The sequence below is a fragment of the Aquarana catesbeiana genome, linkage group LG01 (assembly GCF_042186555.1).
Source record: "Aquarana catesbeiana isolate 2022-GZ linkage group LG01, ASM4218655v1, whole genome shotgun sequence".
Classification (NCBI taxonomy): Eukaryota; Metazoa; Chordata; class Amphibia; order Anura; family Ranidae; genus Aquarana; species Aquarana catesbeiana.
Window position 1 is genome coordinate 619343661 of NC_133324.1, and position 18465 is coordinate 619362125.

The window sequence follows — 18465 nt, forward strand, 5'->3', positions numbered from 1 at the left end:
AGACGAGAGAGACTCGGCTCTCATGCACATCGAGGATCAAGTTTAGGCTTAGGCAAGTATAAGGGGGGCTAGGGGGGAGCTACATGCAGGTTTTTTTGTTTTATTTTTTACCTTAATGCATGGGATGCATTAAGGTAATTAAAAAAAAAAAAAAAAGTATTTTTAGAACCACTTTAAATATACAATTGAACATGGAAAAACAAGGGGCATGGCATGAACAGACACGCCGACTGAGCATGTTGCGCCGTGATCCCCGGGCTCCAGGAAAATAGGCATCGGTGGTTTGGCAGGCCCCAGACCTGCTGAGGCATGTCCACAGGCCCCTGCACAGCTGCACACCCGCTCGACGGTGGTGAAAAGAGCCAGGCTAATGGGCTCAGTGCCTACCTCATGGCGCAGAGTGCCGATCCAGGGGGCGCAATTAAAAGAACCCTGGTCTAATAGGGGAGGAACTTCAGCTTCCCTGATCTGAAGGGAGGACCGGACATGTTCCCCCTGCACAGGGCTGAGTAGTGACGGGCTTTGGAAGGGATATTACAACACCCAGCGGCGGCCATGTATCCCTAAGCCCAAGGCAGAGCTGTATAATCCTGGAAAGGGATCTCCCAGAAGAAGGTAGAGACCCCATGGCTGACGCTGGTGAAATTGAGGACCCGGATGGAGAGTGTACTGGTGGGGACCTGAGTCTTCAGGAGGTGGAAGTAATCCCAGAAGGGATGGCTGAACCCTTGGAAAATGAAAGTCTTGGTAATACAAAGCCCAGCAGTGAATCTGCAAAAATCAGCAAAGGACTTGTGATGAATCCAGAGACAGCCTCTACAGGGTAGGTGCAGTATGTTAACCCTTTGAATTGTGATCCTAATATTGAACTAAGTACATCTCAATCAGCGTTAATAGTAGATTGGGACCCGATTAGAACATTTAAGTGCACTTTCTACAAAGAAAGACATTCAATTATTTATAACCACTGTTGAATCGTCCTGCAAACAGGCTGTGAAGGAGTTAAGGGAGGCTATAGGGGCACTGGGGCACAGCGTAGAAGAAATGGAGATGGGCCAGGGTGATATTAGACAAGGAGTGGCCGATATTCAAGATATGACAAAATATCACGAGGAAGTGCTGAATTCTCTGTTGGAACAGATTGATTATCACGAAAATAGAGATGGTAGGCAAAATATATGTATAAAGGGCCTGCCTGAAATAAAAAACAAACATTCTGAATTGCTTCCAAGGGTGATCAGTCTGTTCCAGCTAATTCTGGGGCCATCTGCACCAGACAAGATTGAAATAGAGTACACTGTGCCCTCCACCCTACCCCCCAAAGTGCAGAAAGAGATGTTATTTACAAAATACAGTGAAATAAGCCATTATGAAAGTAGTCCGCAATAAATCCACAGTTGACTTTGAAGGTGCACAAATAGCTTTAATTCCACATCTATCATATAGAACACTTATGAAACGAAGAATGATTAAACCCTTGTTGGAAGCCCTACAGGCAGTTGATGTTAAATATCGTTGGGGGGTATCTCTTCAGGGTTATAGCAACATGAAATAGGAAAACAGCAACACTTCAAACTAAAGCTGATTTGCAACACTTCACAGAGGTGCTGGAGCTCCCCATGGTGGACTTTCCGGATTGGAGAATGAACAATTGCAAACCATCACTACAACGACCAGAACAATGGCAACAGGTGCAGGGCCGTCTTTAATATTGATTGGACCCTGGGCAAAAATTTTCTTGGAAAATGCAGTTTTGCTCTCCACCTGCTCTGAGACATAAAATAAATAGCAGTTTGATCTGATTCAGTAAACTGATTTTGAGTCTGACAGTGATTGTGATTGGTTGCCAGAGGTTACAGTGCATCATTACTGCTCACTGACTGGTTGCTAGAGGTTACAGCACACATTTTGGCTCACCGATTAGTTGCTAGAGGTTACAGCACATGATTTCTGCTTGTTGATTGGTTGCTAGAGATTGCTCACCTGTGCACCCCAAACTGTAATTCCTTCTCTGCCTTCCTATGCACACCACACACTACCCTCCCCCAACTAATTTTCTTACCTTTGCAGAACAGGCTGATGGTAGGCTTAATGACCACAGTTGTAGGCAGGACTTTCAAGCATGCACCTTTATCTGCCCAGTGGGTAGAGACTAAAACCTCAAGGCACGAGGGAATTTAAACTGGGAAAGTTGGCAAGTATGACACAGCTGCTTTGGGCCCCACAACAATGACAGGGCCCAGGGCAGCTGCCCCTTTTGCCCTGCCTTAAAGATGGCCCTGAACAGGTGTCAGCTAAAGGCCGACAGAAAAATCATGTGAACACACAGGATTATAACGTAGCCCCAGAAGGACATGCCTGAATAGGGTGTAAAGTTAAAAGGGTTAACAGTAAAGGAGCTGATTGCTTAGAGTAGGATTGGGTGGGGGGGGGGTTGTTTGAGTGGAGTGGGGGTGTGCCGAAGTACTGTGAAATAAGAATGGTATAGGAATATAAATGGAAGCCCGGGATACATGAGGCCCCTTGTTCATGTTTTTAATCATCTTTCCCCCAATAGGTCGGTTCCGAGACAAGGGACTTTGTTTTCTGACAAGAGGCAGAAGGGAGGGGGGACTCCGGGCACAGGTGGCGCACCTCTGCCCGGACTCATCCCCCCCTTAGGGATGTGCCACAGACAGTGGCATAATATGCTATTTGTTTTGGATGGTTTGGGATGCAACCAAGGGGAGAGAGCCCAGAAGGCTGGGAACAGACACCGACCAGGCGCAACAGTATAGTAAGAGACCCATGGAAGTATTGAGAGAATGACAGGTAGAATGAAGATTGTACCGTATGACTTGAGAGGGCTTTGCTTGGCTGGTAAAAGGGGCCGTCTCTGGTATGAACTGCTTCACATGAAGGCAGAGATAGTTTTTCTGCAGGAGATGCACTTTATGGTAGGGTCAACCCCTCATATGCCTCTTTTTCCATATAATCAGTGGTTCTATGTACCTCCTCCCATCTCTAGGGCTAGAGGAATTATAATAGCTATCCACAAATTATGCCCCTTGGTACCAATAGAAATACGAGTAGACCCTGAAGGCCGCTTCCTTTTTGTTAAGGGTAAGATCCAGGGCCAGTGTTATACCTTTGCTACTATATATGCCCCCAATAACCATACTGTTAGATTTCTAAAATCTAAAATTTAGGATATTTTGGGGAAGTTTAGGGAAGGTTTATTGGTTACGGGAGGGGACTTTAACATCACCTTGGACCCCAGTCTGGACACCTCTTCAGGGAAAACCTGTCTGTCTTATAAAGCTTTAAGGCATATTAAACAGCACCTTCACTCTCTGCATTTGGTAGATAGTTGGAGGGTGCTGCATGATTGGGATAGAGATTTCAGCTACTACTCCAACACACACAATGTATATTCAAGGATTGATAGGTTGTTGGAAGATCAATATTATTTGAATTATGTAAGCTCATCAATAGAGGTCGACCGATATGGGTTTTTCTCTGGCCGATGCCGATATTTAGAATTCGCGGTGGCCGATGGGCGATATGTGATGCCGATTTTTTTGAGCCGATATATTAGGCCGATTTTTTTTTTTCCCCTTCATCTCATAAAATCTAACAGTTAGACCCCTTTCACACTGGGGCGTTTTTCAAGCGCTTTTGGGCTAAAAATAGCGCCTGTAAAGTGCCTGTAAAACGGCTCCCCTGCAGTCTCAGTGTGATATCCTGAGTGCTTTCACACTGAGGCGATGCGCTGGCAGGATGTTAAAAAAAAGTCCTGCAAGCGGCATCTTTGGAGCGGTGTATACCGCTCCTCCACCACTCCTGCCCACTGAAATGAATGCGCACCGCTGCCGAAGCGCCAGCAAAGCCTTTTAGCAGCAGCACTTTAGGGGCACATTTAACCCCTTCCTCGGCTGCTAGCTGGGTTATAAGCGCCCTGCTAGCAGCCGAATAGCGCCGCTAAAATGACGGTAAAGCGCCGCTAAAACTAGCAGCGTTTTACCGTCAACGCATGCCTGCTCCAGTGTGAAGGCAACCTTAAGTGATACAGAAAATTTTTTACATTTAAACATTTATTAAACAAAACAAACCTCCAATTAGTTCACTTGTATGTAGAATTTAGATTAAAAAAAAAAAATGTAAAAAAAACTATATCTTAAATATTAAATACACAAAAACAGGTAATCAAAACTTTTGGATGAAAAAAAATGGGCTAACTTTACTGCTTAGTTTTTTTTTAAATTTATTAGTGTATTTTTTCAAAAAATATTGCGTTTGAAAGACCACTGCGCAAATACCGTGTGACATAAAATATTGCAACAACCGCTATTTTATTCCCTAGGGTCTTTGCTAAAAAAAAATATATATATATAATGTTTGGGGGTTCTAAGTGATTTTCTAGCAGAAAATACAGGATTTTTACTTGTAAGCAACAAGTGTCAGAAAAGATTTAGTCTTTAAATTGTTAAACTGAGAACTTCTACACATGGAGCTCAGTTCATTGATAAGTGTAAACATTGTATCCTTCGTGCCGGTTCACACAGGGGCGGCACGACTTGCAGGTCGCCTCAGCGAGGCGACCTGCAAACGACTTCCGAGGCGACTTGCAAAACGACTTCTGTATAGAAGTCTATGCAAGTCGCCCCAAGTCGCCCCCAAAGTAGTACAGGAACCTTTTTCTAAGTCGGAGCGACTTGCGTCGCTCCTATTAGAACGGTTCCGTAGCACAGAACGGGAGGCGACTTGTCAGGCGACTAGGTCGCCTGACAAGTCGCCCCTATGTGAACCGAGCCTTCAGGTTCTTTTTATCAGATTTGGCAGGCTGCCCAGAGGAGGAGAGAAGTCTCTTCACAGAAGTTTTCAGGCAACTTGTATCAACTTCTATTACAGAAGTTATTTGCAAGTCCGCTGATATCGGCCTTTTTTATCAGCACAATCAGCCGATGCCGATTAAGCAAAAAACACCAAATATCGGCTGATATATCAGCCGGCCGATATATCGGTCGACCTCTACTCATCAAATATGGAGTCAATCACCATATCAGATCATGCTCCAATAAGTTTAACGATATGTCCGACATCGATTGGTAGCTTGGAAAGAACATGGCGATTGAATTAATCTATTTTGGATGATAAACAGAGCGTGGAATCCCTGCCCCGCACATTAGCATTATATTTTGAGACCAATAAATCAGAAGAGGTGTCTGACCAAGTGGCATGGGAAGCCCATAAGGCGGTCGTTAGAGGGGAGTTGATTTCAATGGGTTTGCGCATTAGAAAAGAGAGTCAGAAAGAAATGGTTGAGCTCTTAGAGGAAATACATAAACTTGAAATTAAACATAAGGCCCACTTAAAACCTGGGACGTGCAGAGACTGGAGAAACTGCGGGCAGATCTAAAACAGTTTCTTGATCGAAAAGTTCAAAATAAACATAGGTATTTTGCCCACCGATTTATGAACAGGGGAACAAGGGCGGGAGGTTATTGGCTAGACAATTAAAGAAACAAGACTCACGCCATATTCATACTATAAGGGATTGTGGATACCTAAGCAATAGCAGCCGAGTTTCAGTTTTTATAGGTCTCTCTTATAGGGCGTACACACGGTCAGACTTTGTTCGGACATTCCGACAACAAAATCCATGGATTTTTTCCGACGGATGTTGGCTCAAACTTGTCTTGCATACACACGGTCACACAAAGTTGTCGGAAAATCCGATCGTTCTGAACGCGGTGACGTAAAACATGTACGTCGGGACTATAAACAGGGCAGTGGCCAATAGCTTTCATCTCTTTATTTATTCTGAGCATGCGTGGCACTTTGTCCGTCGGATTTGTGTACACACTATCGGAATTTCCAACAACGGATTTTGTTGTCGGAAAATTTTATCTCCTGCTCTCCAACTTTGTGTGTCGGAAAATCCGATTGAAAATGTCCGATGGAGCCCACACACGGTCGGAATTTTTCGACAACACGCTCCGATCGGACATTTTCCATCGGAAAATCCGACCGTGTGTACGGGCCATTAGAGTTGCACGATTAATCGTCATCACAATTTTTTTTCCCCGTTGCAATCTTGACAAAAGTGTTTCACAATTCTGTCTATGCAAAGAATTCTCTCTGCTCTTCTGAAGCCACAGTCCTCAAAAGAAAGGAAGAGAACTGGGCAGTCTGCCAAGAATCACAACATTCTTTAGCAGTGGAACTTAAAGCGGAATTCCACCCTAAAGTGGAACGTCCGCTCATCGGATTCCCCCCCCCACCCCCGGTGTCACAATTGGCACCTTTCAGGGGGGAGGGGGGTGCAGATACCTGTATAATACAGGTATCTTCACCCACTTCCGGGAATAGCTAGCCGCAGCTAGCTGCAAAACCCCCGCCCACCCCCATTGTGTTGTGGGAAATACACAGTTCCCACAACACAACGGGGACCAGTGTAGACGCGCAGCGCGACTTGCGCATGCGCCGTAGGGAACAGGGCAGTGAAGCAGCAACGCTTTACTTCCTGATTCCCTCAGTGAGAATGGCGGCGGCAGCACCGGAGGATCGAGGGACGGTTCGTTCTCGGGTGCCGACATCGCTGGACCCCGGGACAGGAGAGTGTCCTTATTTTAAAAGTCAGCAGCTGCAGTATTTGCAGTTGCTGACATCTAAAAAAATTTTTTTCGCGAAACTCCGCTTTAAGTATAAACATTGTAACAATCTGTCAAAGGAATAGACTTGGTGTGTAAGTGAGGAAAGTTTAACCACTTAAACACTAAACCTTTTTCTGACATTTGTTGGCTTCAGGTTAACTTTTTTTTTTTTGCTGTAAAGTGACTTTGAACCCCCAAACATATATAATTTTTTTAGTAGAGACCCTAGAGAATAAAATGGTGGTTGTTGCATTATTTTATGTCACACTGTATTTGTGCAGCAGTCTTCCAAATGCATTTTTTTGGGAAAAAAAATAATTTAATGAAAAAAAAAAAAAAAAAAAAAAAAAGTAAAGTCAGCCCAATTTTTTTTGTATAATGTGAAAGATTTTACGTCGCGAGAAACGTGAGAGAATCGTGAACTTTTTATTCTAAGCAAAAAAATTGGGATTCTCATTGTGGCCAGAATCATGCAGCTCTAGTCTCTATATAATATAGATCCAGTTCCTATGGGGGCAGCGGAGGGTGGGTGTGAAGACAGAATTTGGGAATATCTTAAAGCCTCAGAGTTGCAGGCCATTCCATCTGCGGCCCTGGAGGAAATGGAAAAAGCAATCTCTATTGAAGAGTCAGGCGGAGCGATCGCGGCTTTGCCATCGGGTAAAAGCCCAGGACCAGACGGTTTCACAAATATGTATTATAAAAAAAATTTTCCTCAATCCTGTTGGCTTCTCTTTGTAGATACCTTAATTCTGTCTCGGTTTCTAACCAATTGCCTCCGGAGGCATTGCTGGCTTATGTGATGGTCCTCTCGAAGTTAGGGAAGGATCCCCAGTGTTGTGCCAGCTATAGATCCATCTCCCTCCTTAACTCTGACACTAAACTCCTGGCTAAAATTCTGGCCCTTAGGTTACAAGACCATATAGTTAAAGTGATTCACCCAGACCAAACGGGGTTTATGAAGGGCCGAGAGGCCAGAGACAATACTATTCAGGCCTTGCATGTATTGTATTGGATGCATAATGGACCGAATCAGACCCCGAGTGTAGTAATTTCAATGGATGCTGAAAAAGCATTTGACAGGGTGGGGTGGGAGTTTATGGTCGGAGTTCGAAGGGAGGATGATAGGGTGTGTTGTGGCACTATATGCAGATCCTAGGGTAAGGGTTAAAGTCAATGGTAGATTATCAGATTATTTTGAGATATGGAATGGGACTAGGCAGGGCTGTCCATTGTCTCAATTGTTATTTGCTATGGTGCTGGAGCCCTTTCTGCGACCGATTAGAGGAAATAGGAGGATTAAGGGGATTTGTATCAGATCAATGGAACATAAGATCTCATCTTACGCAGAAGATCTATTGTTATACCTTTTCAAGAGTCTCTGATGGAATTAATGTTGGAAATAGATCGGTTTGGCCTTATATCTAATTTTAAAATAAATATTGAGAAGTCAGTGTTGATGCCGAGCCATGTTCCTTTGAGGATGATGACCACTCTGCAACAATCCTTTCCTTTTGTTTGGCGCTTTGATTCTATATCCTATTTGGGGATTCATATCTCTTCAGATGTAAAGCACCTATATGATCTAAATTATGGACCCTTGGTGGTTTCTATATTAAAGGATTTGCAGAAGAGGAGAAGTCATCCTCCGACATGGTTCGGCAGGGTAAATGTGCTTAAGCTGCGAACCTGCTTACTACTTTTGAAGTATGGTGTGCCAATATATCAGAGCTGGGTCATATGTTGTCTCAAATGTATAAGCTGGTTCTGAGTGCCCAAAGTATAACAACTCCCTATTTTATCAGAGAATGGGAAAGAGAGTAAGGTTATAATTTTACATCCGAACCAATTCAAAGGGTGATAACGGCAACACACCATACTTCAATAAGTTCCCATATACAGGAGATGTCTTATAAGTTCTTGACAAGATGGTATCTTACACCGGTTCGACTGGCTCAGATATATCCAATCGACAGATGTTAGTCATTGGAGGAGATGTAACCAAAAGGGGTTCATGTCTTCATTTATGGTGGTACTGCCCAAAGATTAAAGTATTCTGGTACACTTAGACCTATAGAATTTTCCCCATTACATTTTCTCTCCCATGGGATGCCCTTTGCTAGATTTTATAAGAGAAGTGGTACCCCACATTTGCTAAATGCAGCAAAAAATTCAAGTTAGACTTTCCGGTAACGTGTTTTCCAAGAGTCTTTCAGGACAGGAGCATCCGCCCTAATTATATATATATATATATATATATATATATATATATATATATATATATATATATATATATATATATATATATATATATATATATATATATATATATATATATATATATATATATAATAATGCTGCTGTCCTGAAAGACTCTTGGAAAACAAGTTACCGGTAAGTCTAACTTGAATTTTCACTTATTGTCTTTCAGGACAGAACTTGAGACGATAATAGAGACTTACCCCCCTAGGGAGGGACCAAAGCCTGCAGAACCTTTCTGCCAAAAGCCTGATCCCCTGCTGACAGGAGATCCAGTCTGTAATGACGGACAAACATTAAGTAACTTGACTGCGTAGCCGCCTTACAAATCTGATCTGGGGTGGCACCAGCTCTTTCTACCCATGTAGTGGCCTGGGCCCTCGTTGAATGAGCCCTAATTTCCAGTGGGGAAGATAAACCCATCTGAGAGTAGGCTACAGAAATAGCTGTCTTAAGCCATCTAGCCAATGATCCTTTTGATGCTTGGTGGCCTTTTTTTGGTGAACACAGGAAACCTGAGCTCCCAAGGACAGCACCCAAGAGCCCTGACTTCCCCACGAAGTGTTCCCTACGGAGGAAACACAAAAACTGACAATGTGTGGAAAGGAGCCTCCTTTTAAAGTTTGGTGGAAGAGGTGTTTCCTGTTTGCAAGGGGAGGAGTCACTCTCTAAAGTGCTGTCCTGAATGACGTTAATGGAAATACTGATACCTAGATTTTGGAAACAGTCTAGATTCCCCACTATAATGGATTGGAAAGGCGAGGTGGAAAAAATAATGGAGGCAGAGAGATGGGTACATGTGGTTAGAGATTAACAAAATAAATTTAAAGACACATGGGCAGGATAGGAGTGGATTAAATTATATAATGGAAAATGGTGTTGCGCTATGGATCGGAGAGTCTGAAGGATGTGACTGGTGAGGGGAAATTGGGATTTCCCCCCCCCCCTTTCTCTTGGGAAATTGCAATGGAGAGATGGTTGATGGCATTAAAGGAAGACAGTAATACATAGTAATGAATCAGGCACGGGATTGGTTACACTTAATTAAGGCACATAAAGGAGGGTGGATTGAGATATTGATTTGGATTGAAAAGAGAGGAAGAAATAATTCATAAAGTGGGAGGGAGAGGTCACATGTAAATAAATGCACTTAATATTAATGGCAGCAAAGGGGTTAATTTAAGGGATGAGGGGAAAGAGAATTCCTCTCCCCTCTCTTTTTTAAAGCGGAGTTCCATCCAAATTTTGAACAATATCTGTATGTATTCTCTTCCTTGCCTAGATGCTGACATGCTGTTTAAAAAAATTTAAATCGCCGTAATTACCTTTTATTTTTCTATTCTTCTTTGCACTTCCTGGTTCTCCTCCCGTGGGAGTAGGCGTGTTTCTAGCCTCTCCCAGATTCCTGGGAGCTAGTCTCAGGCTTCCCAGGATGCCACTGAGCATGTGCGGGAATGAGCGGTGAATGCTGGGAGCACAGCATTCACCACATCCAGGAAATAAATGCTTGTGGGCTTCAAATGCCCACAATGAAGATGGAAACCACCTGCAGTGAATAATATAAGTTATTCTTTCCGACGAAATCTGACACAGGCGGACATATTACACACAATATGTGAGTATGTAATGCTGAGAAGAAAAGTTTGTGAATGAACTAAAAAAAAAAACGATAGATAGGTGGACCCCCGCTTTAAGTTTGTTTGGTTTGGCACACTTAATAGGGTGCTGCAAAGCCTCATGAAGTGTAAAATGTAAAGTGCTGCACAGCCTCATGAAGTGTAAAACCCCCTTCTGAAGTGTAAAATGCACAGATTTAGGGTTGGCATATTCGTAGATCAATTGCGATACCATAGGGGGAGAGAGCCCCCCTTTTTTCTCCCACTTTTTTTTTCTTTGTGTAAACTAGAAGAATAGGGGGGGGGGGGGTTTATTGAAATACTGTGTGTATATTTTTTTCTTTTTTGTTTGTTTTGATACTGTATGATGAAAACTTGTCTTAATAAAAAGGAAAAAAAATGGTTATAAAAAAAGAACATGAAAAAACAAAATTAAGAGGAAATCTAAGCAATAATTAGATGTACCACAATCGTAAAGTGATTCGGGAAGAAGCATGACTGTAAAACATGTTGGGTCGACAGGTGGCCCCACCTGTCAAATTTGGCCATTCAAGTCTATGAGGCTATATATTTATATTTATTTTCGAGCATTCAGGAGATGGCAGGGCTGCCTCCTGTATGCCTGACAGTGGCTGCTTAGCCACCTTCTGAAAAGCGATCCACCAGGGATCGCTTTTCAGAATTTGTCCATGTGTGAACCTAGCCAAACAGTTCTGGAAAGTGCGCAATGGCTGTTTTCCCCAGACAATCATCAGCGTAACAAAAAAACTTCCATGTGAGGATCTACAGTTACCTGCTTCCTTCCCAGACCTGACCCCAACCACACCTGTAGCCTGCATCCAACTCATTCCTACAAGGCTTAAATGCTCAAAAATGACAAAGTATGTTGCAGGTGAGAGAACAGCTGCAGGTCTCTATCCCAGAGGTTTTCCTAAATGCTGATTTCTTCTTGGTACATGTAATTGTTTGATAACTTCCAGCAGGCTTACTAAACCATATGTAAACCCTCACCTTGTAAAAACAACCCAGTTTAAAATAGAAATTAATGGCAAAAAACATGTATATATTAAAAAATATCATAAATATCTGTTCTCAGCTGCATATGGATCTTAGAGAGCTGGGGGAGCAGAGGCAGTAGGATTTGGTCTTCCCATTTAATGGCTGTAGAGGGGGGCATGTCAAGACAAGTCTGATCATTGGAGAGAGCAGGCGGAGTTCCCAGCACAGCTAGAGAACTGACAATGCTGTGTTCTGTCTAGTGTGGTCAGTTTTTAATAAAAAAGCAGGGGAACTGGCAGGAACACCAGGGATTTCACACAAAAGAAGCAAAACAAGGAGAACAGGATACTTTCTCATACAAGTACATGGTACAGCAGTCGCATATCAGGAATATGAAATGCCAGGTTTACATATTCTTTAACGAGTATCTACACCAAAACTAGTTTCATTTTAGGGTTAGAACATCTGTCAAGTTTTCTTTTTGTGATCTGTGCAGTTGGGTACTTTACTAGTGAGGGGAAATCCCCTTTCGAACAGATTTCATCAAAAAAGGTGTCCCCGCTTGAACATTTCCGCTTACTTCCTATGGTCATCACAACAAATAAGCAAAGGACATCTCCCCCGTCAACTGACATCAATAAAAAGCAGCTGAGTAGAAGATACTGGTGTGGGACTTTGGACTCTAGTTCTGCTTTAAAACTGAACTTTAGCTAACACCTTTTAGTCAGTTACAGCAACATTTTTTTTTCTTTTGGGAAAAAGGTTTTATATAAAAGTGGATCATTGTAAGCACCCCTGGTAAATGGTTTGTCTCACCACTCTAACTGCCATGTTTGCTACATAACTTGATCCGTTAAGCGCTTTAACCACTTCCCGCCCGGCCCATAGCAGATGACGGCCGGGCGGTGGTTCAGTTAGCCTGACTGGGCGTCATATGACGTCCAGCAGGATAACATGCCACGGCGCGCCCACAGGGGCACGCATCGCGGTGATCGGTGGATCGTTGTGTCAGTCTGACACCGCTACACCGATCTTGGTAAAGAGCCTCCGGCGGAGGCTCTTTACCACGTGATCAGCAGTGTCCAATCACAGCTGATCACGCTGTCAATAGGAAGAGCCGTTGATCGTCTCTTCCTCACTCGCGTCTGACAGACGCGAGTAGAGGAGAGCCGATCGGCGGCTCTCCTGGCAGGGGGGGTCTGCGCTGATTATTTATCAGCGCAGCCCCCCTCAGATCACCACACTGGACCACCAGGGATCGCCACTAGGACCACCAGGGAAGGGGCAACATGTGGATGGCCAGGTATGTACCCCATGGCCATCCACATGTGCCCAATCTGTGCCAATCAGTGCCCACAAATGGGCACTGATTGGCACCATTATGTTGCAGTGATGCCCAGCAATGCCACCCTTAGGGGCATCAGTGCAAACAATCAGTATCATCAGTGCCACCCATCTGTGTCCATCTGTGCCACCTGTCAGTGCCCATCAGTGCCAACTATCAGTGCCACCCATAAGTACCCAACAATGCCACCTACGAGTGCCCATCAGTGCCGCATACCAGTGCCACCTATCAGTGCCCGTCATGTCAGTGCCCGTCATGTCAGTGCCCGTCAGTGCAGCCATATCAGTGCCCGTCAGTGCCCGTCATGTCAGTGCCCGTCAGTGCCCGTCATGTCAGTGCCCGTCAGTGCAGCCATATCAGTGCCCGTCAGTGCAGCCATATCAGTGCCCGTCAGTGCAGCCATATCAGTGCCCGTCATTGAAGAAGAAAATGTACTTATTTACAAACATTTTTAACAGAAACAAAGATTAAAATTGTTTTTTTTCAAAATTTTCGGTCTTTTTTTATTTGTTGCGCAAAAAATAAAAATCGCAGAGGTGATCAAATACCACCAAAAGAAAGCTCTATTTGTGGGAACAAAATGATAAAAAATTTGTTTGGGTACAGTGTTGCATGACCGCGCAATTGTCATTCAAATTGCGACAGCGCTGAAAGCTGAAAATTGGCCTGGGCGGGAAGGTGTCTAAGTGCCTGGTATTGAAGTGGTTAAAGACTGCCCACAGTACTTTTACTGTGGGTGGGCAGCACAAGCAGGCTCAGCAACGCATATAAACGTTGCTTTGCACATGTACACTGGTGCGCCCCCCAGACACAGCGGATTATGGTTCCTTGTACCAGCCACTTTGAGTGGCCGGGGGAATCATATGATCACTATGTGATCACAATGTATACACAACTTGTATGCATTGCATTGTATACACAACTGGTATAAATTAGTTTCATTCATAGGAGCCATGTTTTCTGTAGCGATGCTGTGATAGGCCCAATCACAGCACCGTGTACCATGTGATTAGCTGTAGTCAAGCACAGCATGTCAACAAAAAGGAAGTGGTCATGATAGGAAACCAATTCATGACAATTCAAACGATTGCTGTCACAGTGTTGATTAAAAAAAAAAAAAAAAAAAAAAAAAATTGTGAAAAAAAGTTATTTAATTTTCCAAACAAATGTGACAAAAAAATTACAACTTAAAAAAAAACTCGCCATGCCTCTTACCAAATACCTTGGACGGTCTACTTTACAAAAGAGATCATTTGGGGGGGGTATATGTATATACGGTGGATATAAAAAGTCTACACACCCCTGGTAAATGTCAGGTTACTGTGATGTAAAAAAATGAGAGAAAGATAAATAATTGCATTACTTTTTCCACCTTTAACCACTTGCCAACCAGTCAGCGTCATTATAGGGCGGCTCGTTCCCACGAAGCGCCTTACTGGTACGTTGGCTCCTTTAAGAGCCATAGCAGGCGTGCGCTCGCTGCATGGCGGGGGACCCGATGCACGTGGCCGGCGTCCGCGATGTGCGCCGGCCAACCGCGATCGTGGGCACGAGAGCCGGAATGGGGATCTGTGTATGTAAAACAGTGAACAGTGATCTGTCTCCTCCTCCAGTCAGTCCCACCCCCCCCCCCAGTTGGGAACACACTTAACCTCTTGATTGCCCCTAGTGTTAACTCCTTCCCTGCCAGTGACATTTATACAGTAAGCAGTGCATTTTTATAGCACTGATCGCTGTATAAAGGTCAATGGTCCCAAAAAAAAAAGTGTCAAAAGTGTGATCTGTCCGCCGAAATGTCGCAGTCCCGCAAAGAAAAAAAAAAAAAAAAACGCAAATCGCCGCCATTACTAGTAGAAAAAAAATGCCATAAATCTTTCCCCTATTTTGTAGACACTAGCTTTTGCGCAAACCAATCAATATACGCTTATTGTGATTTTTTTACCAAAAATATGTAGAATACATATTGGCCTAAACTGACGATGAATTCGTTTCTTAAAAATTTGTTTTGGATTATTGTAGCAAAAAGTAAAAACATTTTTTTTTTTTTTTTTGTTTAAAGCAAAATCAAAAAATAAAAAACCGCAGAGGTGATCAAATACCACCAAAAGAAAGCTCTATTTGTGGGAAAAAAAAGGACGACAATTTTGTTTGGGTACAGTTTCGCACAACTGTGTCAGTTAAAGCGACGCAGTGCCGAATCAAAAAAAAAAGTCTGGTCATTAAGGGGGGGAAATCAGAAATCTTCCGGGGCTGAAGTGGTTAATGTGACCTATAAACTGTACAACTCAGTTGAACAGCAAACTGAAATCTTTTAGGTGGAGGGAAGAAAAAAAAAAATTAAAAAATTAAATATGGTGGCATAAGTGTACACACCATAGGCACGCGCACAGGGTGTGCCTGGGCACACCCTCAACTGGGGCTCAACAACCTGTTGATCACGATCTACCCATCAATTATGAGCAGGTGATGGGTAGACAATCCCCTGGAAAGAAAAAAAAAAATAATTGTAAAAAATAAAAAATTACTGACACTGTATAAATACGCACACACACGCGCATGTGTGTTTGAACTTTGGGGTGCACATCCTAAAGCAATGGGCTGCGCACACCCATGGTACACGCCCTTAAAACTAATACTTTGTTGAAGCACCTTTTGATTTTATTACAGCACAGCCTTTTTGGGTATGGGTCTATCAGCATGGCACATCTTGACCTGGCAATATTTGCCCACTCTTCTTTGCAAAAACACTCCAAATCTGCCAGATTGCAAGGGCATCTCCTGTGCACAGCCCTCTCCAGATCACCCCACAGATTTTCAATGGGATTCATGTCTGTGCTCTGACTGGGCCATTCTAAAACTTTAATCTTCTTCTGGTGAAGCCATTCCTTTGTTGATTTGGGTGTATGCTTTGGGTCGTTGTCATGCTGAAAGATGAAGTTCCTCTACATGTTCAGCTTTCTAGCAGAAGCCTGAAGGTTTTGTGCCAATATTTAAAACAAAAAGGATAACGGGTATAACAAAGGTCTACTAAATTTATAAGATACTCTTCTGTCACTCACCATGTAAAGTGTTGTCACCGTAACCAAAAAACTGTAGACAAAGAAGCGGGAATCCCAATGAGAGCCAGCGGATACTATTAGTAACAAAACGGGCAGTGCTAGAGTAATATCTTAACCGCTTCCCGACCAGACGCAGTTATACTACACCCAGGTTGGCTCCCCTGGCGAGCAGTCGTAGTTGTACGTTGGCTCTTTAAACTGCTGTAGAAGGTGCCCGCAGTGTGTCCCCGGAGCTGAAGCACGATGACCGCCAGGCACCCGAGATCACTTGTGACAGAGCAAGGAAGACAGAGGGCACACGCTACAGTGCAGATGCACGTACCCCAATTACATCATGGGGGTGCACAGGCGCTTAAATAAAAAGGTCACAAATGAAAAAGTCCCACGGAAAAAAAAAAAAAAAAAGGGGGAGGGGATTTAAGAAGAAGAAAAAAAAAAAATTTGACACAGACTGCCAAAGAATACTTATATGTATTATGAAAATTCATAAACCTACATTATTGTAGGTTTATGAATTTTCAAATTTTTGTAATACATCTTCATAAGTATTTCTTGGCAGTCCGTGTCAAAAAATGTTTTGTCTTCTTCTTAAACACCCCCCCCCCCCTCTTTTTTTGGGTGGGGCTTTACAGTTGTGACCTTAAAGTGTTACTAAACCCACAACAGTAAAATCTGTCTGTATCTGCAGAAAAGCATGCTTGTTATACTCATTGTGGAACTTAAAGCGGAGGTCCGCCCACTGCTGCAAAAATTAAAAGCCAGCAGCTACACATACTGCATCTACTGACTTTTAATAATAGGACACTTACCTGTCCTGGAGTCCAGTGATGTCGGGACTGAAGCTGATGTTTCCGTCAGCTGTCAGGTGCTGCCGCCGTCATTGCAGGTAAGGTAACCCAGCAGTGTAGCATTCTGGCTTCACGCCGGCTGGGTCCCTACGGTGCATGCGTGAGGCACCGCTGCGCTCTCCTACTGGCCCGGTGGTAGGGAAGGAGGAGGGAGCAGAGCTGTGACGTAATTCGCCTCGGCCCGGACTCCCGGAAGTGGGGATAGGATACCTGTCACAGACAGGTATCCGCTCCCACCTCCCCCCCCTGAAAAGGTACCAAATGTGGCAACGGATTGGGGGGGGGGTAGACAAATGAGCGCAATTTCTACTTTTGGGAGGAACGCTGCTTTAAGGGGTTAATCCTCTGTATTGTGTAAAAAGGCTCTTTGATACTGTATGCACAGATCCTCCCCCTCCCGCAGGGTCTCTCCGAGCAAGATCAGATAAGAGAGTCTGAGTGGTCCCCCTGCACATGCTCAGTTTGGTCTCTATTGCTGGAGAGAATATTTCCTTGTTGAGCTGAGCTATTCAGGTCACATGGTATTGACATCACATATGTGGGCGTGTATACAGATCCTAAATGACAGCCCTGTCCCTCCCTCCTCCTCCTCCATGCCCAGTAACTAAAAAAGAACACAGTGGGTGGGATGTCACATCTTGATTGATGGATGATCCTCCTCCCATAACAGCATGAGGACACAGGCTGTAGTGGAAATCTCCTCCTACCTGAACACTCAGCACTCGGGCAGACCCTGCAGTTTATCACGTGATCAGGGTATACAGATCAGCCAAAATGGTATCTAGTGGCAGTATTTTAATGTATAAAGATTTATAAGCTGTGGGCACTGCAGAGGGGGGGCGGATGAACTATTTTCATATTACTGGGTTTAGTAACACTTTAAGCAACTGTGCATTGTTGTCTTAAGTAGCCTAGCTCTGAGGAAAAGGGTGCGCCCCCCAAAATGCCTCAGCTTGACACCCCTATGATGCAATTTGTGTACGTGCATCCACACTGTATGCTGTCTTGTGGTTCATTGGCCACAGACATTAGCAACAAAAAGTTACTACAATTGGATACTCAAAGTAGCAACTGGTAAAGACCAGTTGCTACTTTGAGTATCCATTTGTAGTAGCTTTTTGTTGCTAATAGATGTTTTCAATAATTATTATTATTTCAGTTACTTCTATAGCGCCATCAATTTACGCAGTGCTTTACATATACATTGTACATTCACATCAGTCCCTACCCTCAAGGAGCTTACAATCTAAGGTCCCTAACTCACATTCATACATACTAAGGACAATTTAGACAGGATCCAATAATGGCACTAGGGGAATGCGCCTTCTAGTCCATTTGTTTTTGTAGTAATCCAATTATAATGTACAAGTATTAACAATCACAGGGGGAGTTTAAAAAAAAAAAAAAAAAAAAAAAAATTGACTATGGGGACTGCAGCTCCGCTAAAAGCAGACCATGTACACAAAGGAGTTGAATGGAGGATTCCCTCCACGCCAGGACTTGGCCCACAGGCCAGTGAACCTGAGCCAACAAGCTTTGATCTCCTGCTCATGACACACTGATGACAGCACAGCAGAGCAGGCACACAGCTTGTGTTTTCATGCCCCTATAGTGGCACCCCAGTGTCTGAAAAAGGTAGGTTGTTGCAACAAGCCAATAATCAAAAACACAAAATCTCAAAATCAACAGCACATTACTTTAAAT

General features: G+C 43.6%; 1 protein-coding gene across 2 annotated transcripts in view; it reads right to left on the reverse strand.

Annotated features, from left to right (window-relative positions):
• GPAT3 (glycerol-3-phosphate acyltransferase 3) overlaps nt 1-18465 on the reverse strand; it is a 117548-nt gene that overhangs the window by 92758 nt on the left and 6325 nt on the right. The gene's annotated exons all lie outside the window — the stretch shown is intronic.